The sequence below is a fragment of the Triticum urartu genome, chromosome 1 (assembly GCF_003073215.2).
Source record: "Triticum urartu cultivar G1812 chromosome 1, Tu2.1, whole genome shotgun sequence".
Taxonomy (NCBI): domain Eukaryota; kingdom Viridiplantae; phylum Streptophyta; class Magnoliopsida; order Poales; family Poaceae; genus Triticum; species Triticum urartu.
This window is the reverse complement of record NC_053022.1, coordinates 179260727-179271084: the sequence shown is the minus strand read 5'-3', so window position 1 is coordinate 179271084 and position 10358 is coordinate 179260727. Positions and strand designations below refer to the sequence as shown.

Below are 10358 nucleotides of genomic sequence, written 5' to 3'. Positions count from 1 at the left end.
AAAATCAGAACTACGTGCAACCACCAGCACCACCACCACCAGGTCGTCCTCATGCATATCATCGCAACGGTAGGGATGCACCACCACCTGAGGTACATGACCATCTTTCTAAACTAAAATTGAATATTTCACCATTTGATGGTAGATATGTTCCTGATATATATCTTACTTGGGAGTTAGAAACTGAACAACGATTTACATGTTTACAATATCCTGAAGAGAGACGTGTTCCTACTGCTGTTTGTGCTTTCACTAGCTTTGCATGTGTTTGGTGGTCTGAACATTTTAGATTATATCCTATTCCAGCTACTTGGGCTACTTTGAAAACTGCTATGCGTACTCTGATGAGGACATCAATACCATTGTTACACCCACAGCCCCTGCTGCTATACATACTGGACCAATTACAAGAGCTCGCGCACGCCAATTGAATTATCAGGTACTTTCGTTTCTTCGTAACGATTCTAATGTTCATGAGAATATGATGCTGCCTAAATTGGATACATTTGTTTTGCTTACAAATGAAGGGCCTATCTTGGACAAGAAAGATGAACCTTGGAGCAAGTTCAAGCATGGAGATGATGGCATGCGCAAGGGGAACAAGAACGGAGTTACAAGTGATGATTCCAGGACTCTGAAGCCACCATAATGAGTGCATGAAGCATGGGACGAAATATACAAGATGCCACTTCATAAATTTCGTCCACAGGCTATTTTAGGTGCTGCATCACCTTATTATTGGGCCAGGCCCATGTATTTTCGAAGTACTTAAGTATAGGCTTTTTTTTAGAGTCCGTATGTGTGGGGAAACAAGAGTTAGGGTTGGTTTCGAACCCCTCCACCAAGGGCCACGAAATTCCCCCTCTCTCCTCCATATATACAGCACTTAGGGCATCGTTTAGACTTTGGGTTTTGTTTAGACTAAAAGTTCGCCATAGCTGCAACTTCGCGTCCTTCGTTTGTGTCCAACGACCAGACCAAGACGTCACAGAACTCCACCTTCATTAATAAAGCTTTCCTCTTTTATCCACAATATCCAGATTGCAATCTCAGCTTCTTGCTTGTTCTTCGTTTGCTCGCAGGAAATAGACCCTCTGTAACGCACCGAATCTGATAAGATTCGATGTCTCTGTGCTCACTGTGCTAGTCCCTGGATCGATTCGCTAGCACACACAGTACATATGAATATCAAATAACAAGTGCATCATTTACTACAATGTATGATCCAGAATTCATAAAATATTACAAACTAAGTAGCACATAGCTAACTTTATTCAATAATAACAGCGGAAAGGTAGCATAATCAACGATGAGTCCATCAATGCCCACTGGAGAACATGTTGAGTGAATACTCGCGACCCTACTGTATCTCATTGATCATCTCGAAATCCTGCAACATGATAAGTTGCAGTCACAAAGGGTCAATACATTGAATGTATTGGCAAATCACACAATATGATATAGCAAACCTACATCCACAAAGCAATGTATGACAAACAAAACACACAATTTAGTTTGGAGAAGAATGTCTTCACCTACCTCCACTACCTGAACTCACAACCGTCTCTAATTTACTCGCCCAAGATAAGCCAAAGATTCTAAATAAACATGACAAGAACTTCAGAAGTATCTCTCAAGTGCGCTCTGTCAATGGCGCATTCTCTAGGAACAATAGAGCGCTCTGCCAAGGACGCATTCACCTGATTTAAGTTTCGAAAACTATACCTCGCCTCAAGTGTGCTCTGTCAATGGCGCATTCTCTAGGGACAATAGAGCGCTCTGCCAGTGACGCATTCACCTGGATAATAATCCCGAGCCTACGGCTATAAACACTCACCACTTTCATGGATCACTCGACACATGCCCACGTCTACCATAGCAAGTTGATCACACCATCACATAATACAATCAATTTCAGAATATGACAACAGAGAACATACATATCAAACCAAGCACATGTCATAGCATAAAAATCACACATGCATAGCAGAATATAGGATGAGCAAAATCAAAAGTGCAAACTTGCCTTGAATGTTGTTGAAGTACTCTAACGATTAATTCTGATCCGCTTCACACTCCGTAAAATCTATACGATTAACGAAGGCACCGATAAATAAACCCGTACTCACATAACACCACAATAAAGTAAACAGCAATGAATTCAAATAAAAACTAATTAACAGAACATATCAGTATGTATATATTATCTACGTGCTAGTAGGATCACAATGCAAAAAAAATCAACTGATTTGGATCGACGGTTTAAAAGATATGGCCTTCGGAAGTTTGAATTCAAATTTAAACAAATTCAAATTTGAATAGTTCAAAAGTGTTAAATTTTGGTTCTGCGGTATTCTCCTGGTCTCGACGAGTACACAGGAAAAAGAATTGGTGAATTTGGATATACGGATCTCAAGATATACCTAAATGAACATTTGATATGGAATCTGCCAAAATAAATTGTGCTAAAACAGATTTGTTGAAGAACTGCCGCGGCTGCTGTGGATTTGCCATGTGGCTGGTTTCTACTGGCTTTTACCTGTCCGCTGGGAGGCTTAAACGGCGAACGGCCACAACATAGAGAAAAATGGTTCGGCAGAAGAAAATAAAAACACCAGATCTAATCTTGGCCATTGGATGGGGATCGGACGGTGCAAGGCGACTCACCGGAGAATAGAGGGGTTGGGCGGCGCCGGGCTTGGGGAAGAAGGCGCGCGGCTCGGGACTCGTCGACGACGACGTCTGCAGTGGTCCTCCGGCGAAGCAGAGGTTACTAGAGGGTGCAGGGTGTGACGGAGATGATGATGGTGGCGAAAACGGCGAAGGGGGCTGCCTCTGTTGGCAGCAGTGCTAGAACTATGGCGCGGAGGCGATATGCTTCGGGTTGGGCTCGTGGGCGGCGTCCTGGTGCTCCCCTGTGCAAAACAAGAGATGAGGGGGATGGAGGAGACCAATGCAAAGAGAACAGAGGGGAGGGGAAGTTCAGAGACCCTCTGTCGACGACGGAAACGACGATGGCGGAGCTTCTGTGACGGCAGCTCCGGCGAGATCGGGATCCTCTGGTGCGGCCGAGCTAGGGCACGGGAGACCTCATATTTGCCAAAAATCGGAGGAGGGGGAGGTGGGGATTACTTATAAGGAGGTGGAGGTGAGAAACAGCGAAGGATCGAGGTGATTCGGCGCGGATTTGGATCGGGAAATGTTGTCCAGGAAGAACACAGGAAAGGAGAGGGATGACAGGTGGGTCAGGGTGGTCAGCGGAAGAGAGGGAAAAAAAGAACCGGCGGGGTGGGCTGGTCGCTGCTGTTGCTGGGCCGCTCTGCTGGCTGAGCGCGCGCGCGGGCGAAGCCCCGGTTGGGCCACTCTGCAGGCCGTCTGCGCAGTGTGACTGGTTTTTTTATAAACCTAGCTACAGAGATAAATAAAGCTCAAAACAAATACTAAACTGAAAATATAAAATAACAGAAACACACAGTAAACTATTATATCTATATTATAAAACAGTAAACATTTTTTTACAACACAAATGAACTAAAGACAAAACAATTATGCAATACAAGCATATAAAGAGCATTATAATAACAACTATAAAATAATTTTGAGTTTCTACAGAGCCAAAATAATTTATGTAGACTCCAGAGTATATTCTTAGCAATTCCAAATAAAATTAATAGGGGAGAAGTCATATTATCTCCACTCCGAATATATTGCCTTGAGTTGGAAAACACTTTAAATATTCAGAAAATTTAAATAAGCATAAAAATCATGATGAAAAGAATGATCCTATTAACATTCCAAATTTATAAATTTTGGGATGTTACAATTCTACCACCCTTAAAATGAATCTCGTCCTCGAGATTCGAAGAGGCTACAAAGAAAAAGGTTAGGTTCGTGGTTTACTTGAATATCCATTAATCACCCGAGAGTGTGGGATGCTACCACCCTTAGAACCAAAGTCATTGGGTCTTCAAGAATCTTATTCCGTCGATGACATTCTTCAGGTATAAGCATTGCACTCCTTTGAAATTCCGAGTCCCATATCAAAAGAGTCGTCTTCCATAAACTAAAACTTCATGGCTCACGGGTCTTGCGCCAATGCTAAACAAATATCGATGCTCTCATGGTGGTCATCAAGCATGGTTCCTGCAAGAAAGTGCCTAGGTTTATTCTCATCGTACAACCTACTATTGGCAACGGTTGCCGCTTACAAGGGTAAAATATCATACCATTCTATGGTTCAGGGTTGCCAACGTCGTCACTCTAGTATAGGTAAGTCACTCAGATTACCATACCATATAACAAAAGCGAATAATAAGAGTAATTCGGCATCGGGATCAATCCATTCCGCACCCTAATCATTACCTTGTATATGGTTTAGAAAATCTCGCATTCTAACACTCGGGCATCCTCGCAAGCATTGCAAAAAGTTCTCTTGTTCACGAACTGGGTTCGGATAATCCATTGGTTCTGCATGCCAAACAAAACATCTATCATTTAGGTCAACTCTCAGGTTTGCGTCAAATACTATAAAATATATGCCGATGAATTATAGCTTCCTCCGGGGTCCTTCCTTTAGCGAGATTGTGCTTGCTTCTTGGTGGATCCTGGCTCATGTGGTCAAACTTGAACTCATCACTAAGTTGCAGCAGAGATTAGGATATAGACACAATAAAGATCTAAGGGGAAAACACTACCCATATGCTCATGCTAGCAACTAAAACTCCAACAACAACAAAAACAAACACTAAATTCACACCATTCACACAAGTCACCAAAACTATCCTAGAGTAATCACATCAAAAGAGCACATATGATCAATCAAAGCACCCTATTGCATAATACAAACAATCCACAAAATATGACAACGCAGAAAGCAATGACCAACCAAACATATGACATATCACAAAACACAAGCAAAACCTACAGGTAAGGTCATATCCACAAGAGATATGATCTCATCATACTACCGCAATTCGTTTATCAGTAACAAATTAGTAATGGTGGCCTGTCTACTAAAACTCCTTAAATAACACTAATATAATCTCAGGGGTCATCTATATTTGAAACGAAAAGATATGAGTATAAGAGTATGAATTAACAGGTAGATAACAAATTGTGAAATAAGTTTTCACTCCTATGGCTTTTCTAATCCATTTCTAGGGTCACGACCAACAGTCAACACACTGCTCTGATACCAATCTGTAACGATCCGAATCTGATAAGATTCGATGTCTCTGTGCTCACTATGCTAGTCCCTGGATCGACTCGCTAGCACACACAGTACATATGAATATCAAATAACAAATGCATCATTTACTACAACGTATGATCCAGAATTCATAAAATATTACAAACTAAGTAGCACAAAGCTAACTTTATTCAATAATAATAGCGGAAAGGTAGCATAATCAACGATGAGTCCATTAATGCCCACTGGAGAACATGTTGAGTGAAGACTCGCGACCCTACTGTATCTCACTGATCATCTCAAAATCCTGCAACATGATAAGTTGCAGCCACAAAGGGTCAATACATTGAATGTATTGGCAAATCACACAATATGATATAGCAAACCTACATCCACAAAGCAATGTATGACAAACAAAACACACAATTTAGTTTGGAGAAGAATGTCTTCACCTACCTCCACTACCTGAACTCACAACCATCTCTAATTTACTCGCCCAAGATAAGCCAAAGATTCTAAATAAACATGACAAGAACTTCAGAAGTATCTCTCAAGTCCGATCTGTCAATGGCGCATTCTCTAGGAACAATAGAGCGCTCTGCCAAGGACGCATTCACCTGATTTAAGTTCCAAAAACTATACCTCGCCTCAAGTGCGCTCTGTCAATGGCGTATTCTCTAGGGACAATAGAGCGCTCTGCCAGTGACGCATTCACCTGGATAATAATCCCGAGCCTACGGCTATAAACACTCACCACTTTCATGGATCACTCGACACATGCCCACGTCTACCATAGCAAGTTGATCACACCATCACATAATACAATCAATTTCAGAATATGACAACAGAGAACATACATATCAAACCAAGCACATGTCATAGCATAAAAATCACACATGCATAGCAGAATATAGGATGAGCAAAATCAGAAGTGCAAACTTGCCTTGAATGTTGTTGAAGTACTCTAACGATTAATTCTGATCCGCTTCACACTCCGTAAAATCTATACGATTAACGAAGGCACTGATAAATAAACCCGTACTCACATAACACCACAATAAAGTAAACAGCAATGAATTCAAATAAAAACATAATTAACAGAACATATCAGTAGGTATATATTATCTACGTGCTAGTAGGATCACAATGCAAAAAAAAAATCAACCGATTTGGATCGACGGTTTAAAAGATATGGCCTCCGGAAGTTTGAATTCAAATTTAAACAAATTCAAATTTGAATAGTTCAAAAATGTTAAATTTTGGTTCTGCGCTATTCTCCTGGTCTCTACGAGTACACAGGAAAAAGAATCGGTGAATTTGGATATACGGATCTCAAGATATACCTAAATGAACATTTGATATGGAATCTGCCAAAATAAATTGTGCTAAAACAGATTTGTGGAAGAACTGCCGCGGCTGCTGTGGATGTGCCACGTGGCGGGTTTCTACTGGCTTTTACCTGTCCGCTGGGAGGCTTAAACGACGAACGGACACAACATAGAGAAAAACGGTTCGGCAGAAGAAAGTAAAAACACCAGATCTAATCTTGGCCATTGGATGGGGATCGGACGGTGCAAGGCGACTCAACGGAAAACAGAGGGGCTGGGCGGCGCCGGGCTTGGGGAAGAAGGCGCGCGGCTCGGGACTCGTCGACGGCGACGTCTGCGGTGGTCCTCCGGCGAAGCAGAGGTGACGAGAGGGTGCGGGGTGTGACGGACATGATGATGGTGGCGAAAACGGCGAAGGGGGCTGCCTTTGTTGGCGGCAGTGCTAGAACTATGGCGCGGCGGCGATATGCTTCGGGTTGGGCTCGTGGGCGGCGTCCTGGTGCTCCCCTGTGCAAAACAAGAGATGAGGGGGATGGAGGAGACCAAGGCAAAGAGAACAGAGGGGAGGGTAAGTTCAAAGACCCTCTGTCGACGACGGAAACGACGATGGCGGAGCTTCTGTGATGGCGGCTCCGGCGAGATCGGGATCCTCTGGTGCGGCCGAGCTAGGGCACGGGAGACCTCATATTTGCCAAAAATCGGACGAGGGGGAGGTGGGGATTACTTATAAGGAGACGGAGGTGAGAAACGGCGAAGGATCGAGGTGATTCGGCGCGGATTTGGATCGGGACATGCTGTCCAGGAAGAACACGGGAAAGGAGAGGGATGACAGGTGGGTCAGGGTGGTCAGCGGAAGAGAGGAAAAAACAAAAAGAACCGGCGGGGTGGGCTGGTCGCTGCTGTTGCTGGGCCGCTCTGCTGGCTGAGCGCGCGCGCGGGCGAAGCCCCGGTTGGGCCACTGTGCAGGCCGTCTGCGCAGTGCGACTGGTTTTTTTTATAAACCTAGCTACAGAGATAAATAAAGCTCAAAACAAATACTAAACTGAAAACATAAAATAACAGAAACACACAGTAAACTATTATATCTATATTAGAAAACAGTAAACATTTTTTTACAACACAAATGAACTAAAGACAAAACAATTATGCAATACAAGCATATAAAGAGCATTATAGTAACAACTATAAAATAATTTTGAGTTTCTACACAGCCAAAATAATTTATGTAGACTCCAGAGTATATTCTTAGCAATTCCAAATAAAATTAATAGGGGAGAAGTCATATTATCTCCACTCCAAATATATTGCCTTGAGTTGGAAAACACTTTAAATATTCAGAAAATTTAAATAAGCATAGAAATCATGATGAAAAGAATTATCCTATTAACATTCCAAATTTATAAATTTTGGGATGTTACACCCTCGTGGTCAGGTTGATCATGCTATGGCATGGTCAATAACCCTCGGAAGTTGGTTTAGCGATTGCTAAGGCGCGACGTCTTCGCATGTTCGTAGTCGGTTCGTCAAAGTCGACTTCCACAGAAAACGATATCTATCTCATCGAAACATCGGGACACCTTTGCCTCTATCATACTCGTTGGGTTCCACCATATTATCAACGTCAATTACTTCAAAAATTGCAGCGCTTAAAACAAGGAAAAAATTCTGTAGAAGAATATTATCAGGAATTGCAAACTGGCATGATTAGATGTGGTATTGTTGAGGAGAATGAAGCCATGCTTGCATGTTTTATGTGTGGATTAAATAGAGAGATTCAGACCATTCTAGAGTATAAGGAATATACTAATATCACCCGTTTATCCCATCTTGCTTGTAAAGCTGAACGTGAAGTGCAGGATCGACAGGCATTGGCGCGAACTAACTTTTTTGCAGGTCATTCTTCATCATGGACACCACGTGCATCCTCTACTTCCACTCCACCAGCACCTCCATCAGGTGCCACCTCCAGCCGTGATCCAAGAAAGCAGACACAACCACCACTATCTGCCAAGAGCACACCTACCGGGCCTGCGCAGAGCTCTTCTTCTTCCATGGCATCAACAGGGCACACAACTGATATTATTTGTCGTCGTTGTAAGGGAAGAGGACATTTTGCGAGAGAATGCCAATCTCAGCGCGTGATGATTGCTACTGAGCATGGTGGGTATGAGTCCGCTAGTGACTATGATGAGGAGACTTTGGCTCTTATTACACATGAAGAACACGGTGGAGAGGATTCTGATCATGAGACGCAATACATGGCTACTGAAGATGCTGACAGGTATGAATGTTTAGTTGCTCAACGTGTTTTGAGTGTGCAGGTTACACAACCTGAGCAAAATCAGAGGCATAATTTGTTGCATACAAAGGGAGTTGTGAAGAAACGTTCTGTTCGCGTCATCATAGATGGAGGGAGCTGCAATAACTTGGCTAGCATGGAGATGGTGGAGAAGCTATCTCTCACCACAATACCACATCCACATCCTTAGTACATCCAACGATTCAACAACAGCGGCAAGGTTAAGGTAACACGTACTGTTCGTGTGCATTTTAGTATCTCTACATATGCTGATTATGTTGATTGTGATGTGGTACCTATGCAAGCATGTTCCTTATTACTTGGTAGACCAAGGAGAAGGAAGAAGAGCCAGCTACTACAGGCCCAGGACATCCGGCCCCATGCCCCGGACATCCGGCTCCTCCCGAAGCCCCGGACATCCGGCTCCTTTGCCCAGAAATCTGGAGCACGCTAACCAGAGAGCAGAAGAATCGGGCAACTCCAGCCCAGACATTCGGCCAAAGGCCAGGACATCCGACTCTTCGTGAGCCGCCGGACATCCGGCACCTGCTTGTGCGCAGAGATCGGGCCAAGGGCCCATGTATCCCCCCTCTCACTTACCCCTTCGTGGGCTAGCACTATATATACTCCCCCACCTCCTCCTAGTTAGGGTTAGAGTTGTGATAGCTCATTTGAGAGATAGAGCTTCGCTCATCCATATCGGATCTACTCCACGAGAGAGACCACGGCCCCTCTACGGAGAAGATCCACCTTGGATTCAAGACCCCTCACGGGAAGATCCCCTTTTGGATTCAAGACCTCCTCACGGAGAAGAACCGGTTACCTCTTGTATCGTCCTTAGTTGACTTTGGATCTTGTATCTCCCTTTGTGTTCATGGATCTAGCACATGTGTGATCATACTTGTTGGTTTGAGTGTTCTCTTGTGTTCCCCTCGTGATTTTCCCCTTGTTTCCCTCCTCGTGCTCTTCACGTTCTTCGCGGGATCCGCTCTTTTCGTGAAAGAACGGGCCACTAGGGTTCTACCCTACATCATCTTGGTATCATGAGCCACGTTGATCACGATTTCGGAGCCTCCCCGTTGTGTTGCTAGCCTAATTTTGTTGATTTCGTCCTAAATTCGAAAATCCCAACCAAAAATAGCCCCAATTTTTTTTTTGTGATTTGTTGGTTTGATGAGGTTTTGTTGATTTTGATCCATGGATTTGCTTGGTTTCGAGTGGATCTAGCATATCCCCAAGTGTCCTCACTTTCCATCCACGAAATCCCATCAATTTTGCCCCCAAATTCATCTATTTCCGCCCCCAAATCGAGTTTTGATATCCCAATCGAGATCTGGAATCGTCGGGCCGGACATCCGGGCCATCGGGCCGGACATTCGGGCCCCAAGCCGGACATCCGGCTCCTGGAGCATAAAACCCGCACGGTTCTGGACATCAGCCCCCGGATATCCGGCCCCCACCCCCGGATGTGCGGCCCCTGTACATTTCAGCTTTGCCGTTTCACCGTTTTGTCCATAACTAATTTATCCGGAGTCCGATTTTC

The 10358-nt window shown here is 43.9% G+C and overlaps 1 long non-coding RNA gene across 1 annotated transcript; it reads right to left on the bottom strand.

Moving 5' to 3' along the window:
- Nucleotides 1-1154: 1154 nt before the first annotated feature.
- LOC125521746 lies at nt 1155-3235 on the bottom strand. Its single transcript, XR_007289427.1, has 3 exons — nt 2991-3235; nt 2668-2915; nt 1155-2086 (listed from the first exon to the last, which is right to left on the bottom strand). It is a non-coding gene; the product is annotated as an uncharacterized LOC125521746 (long non-coding RNA).
- Nucleotides 3236-10358: the final 7123 nt, after the last annotated feature.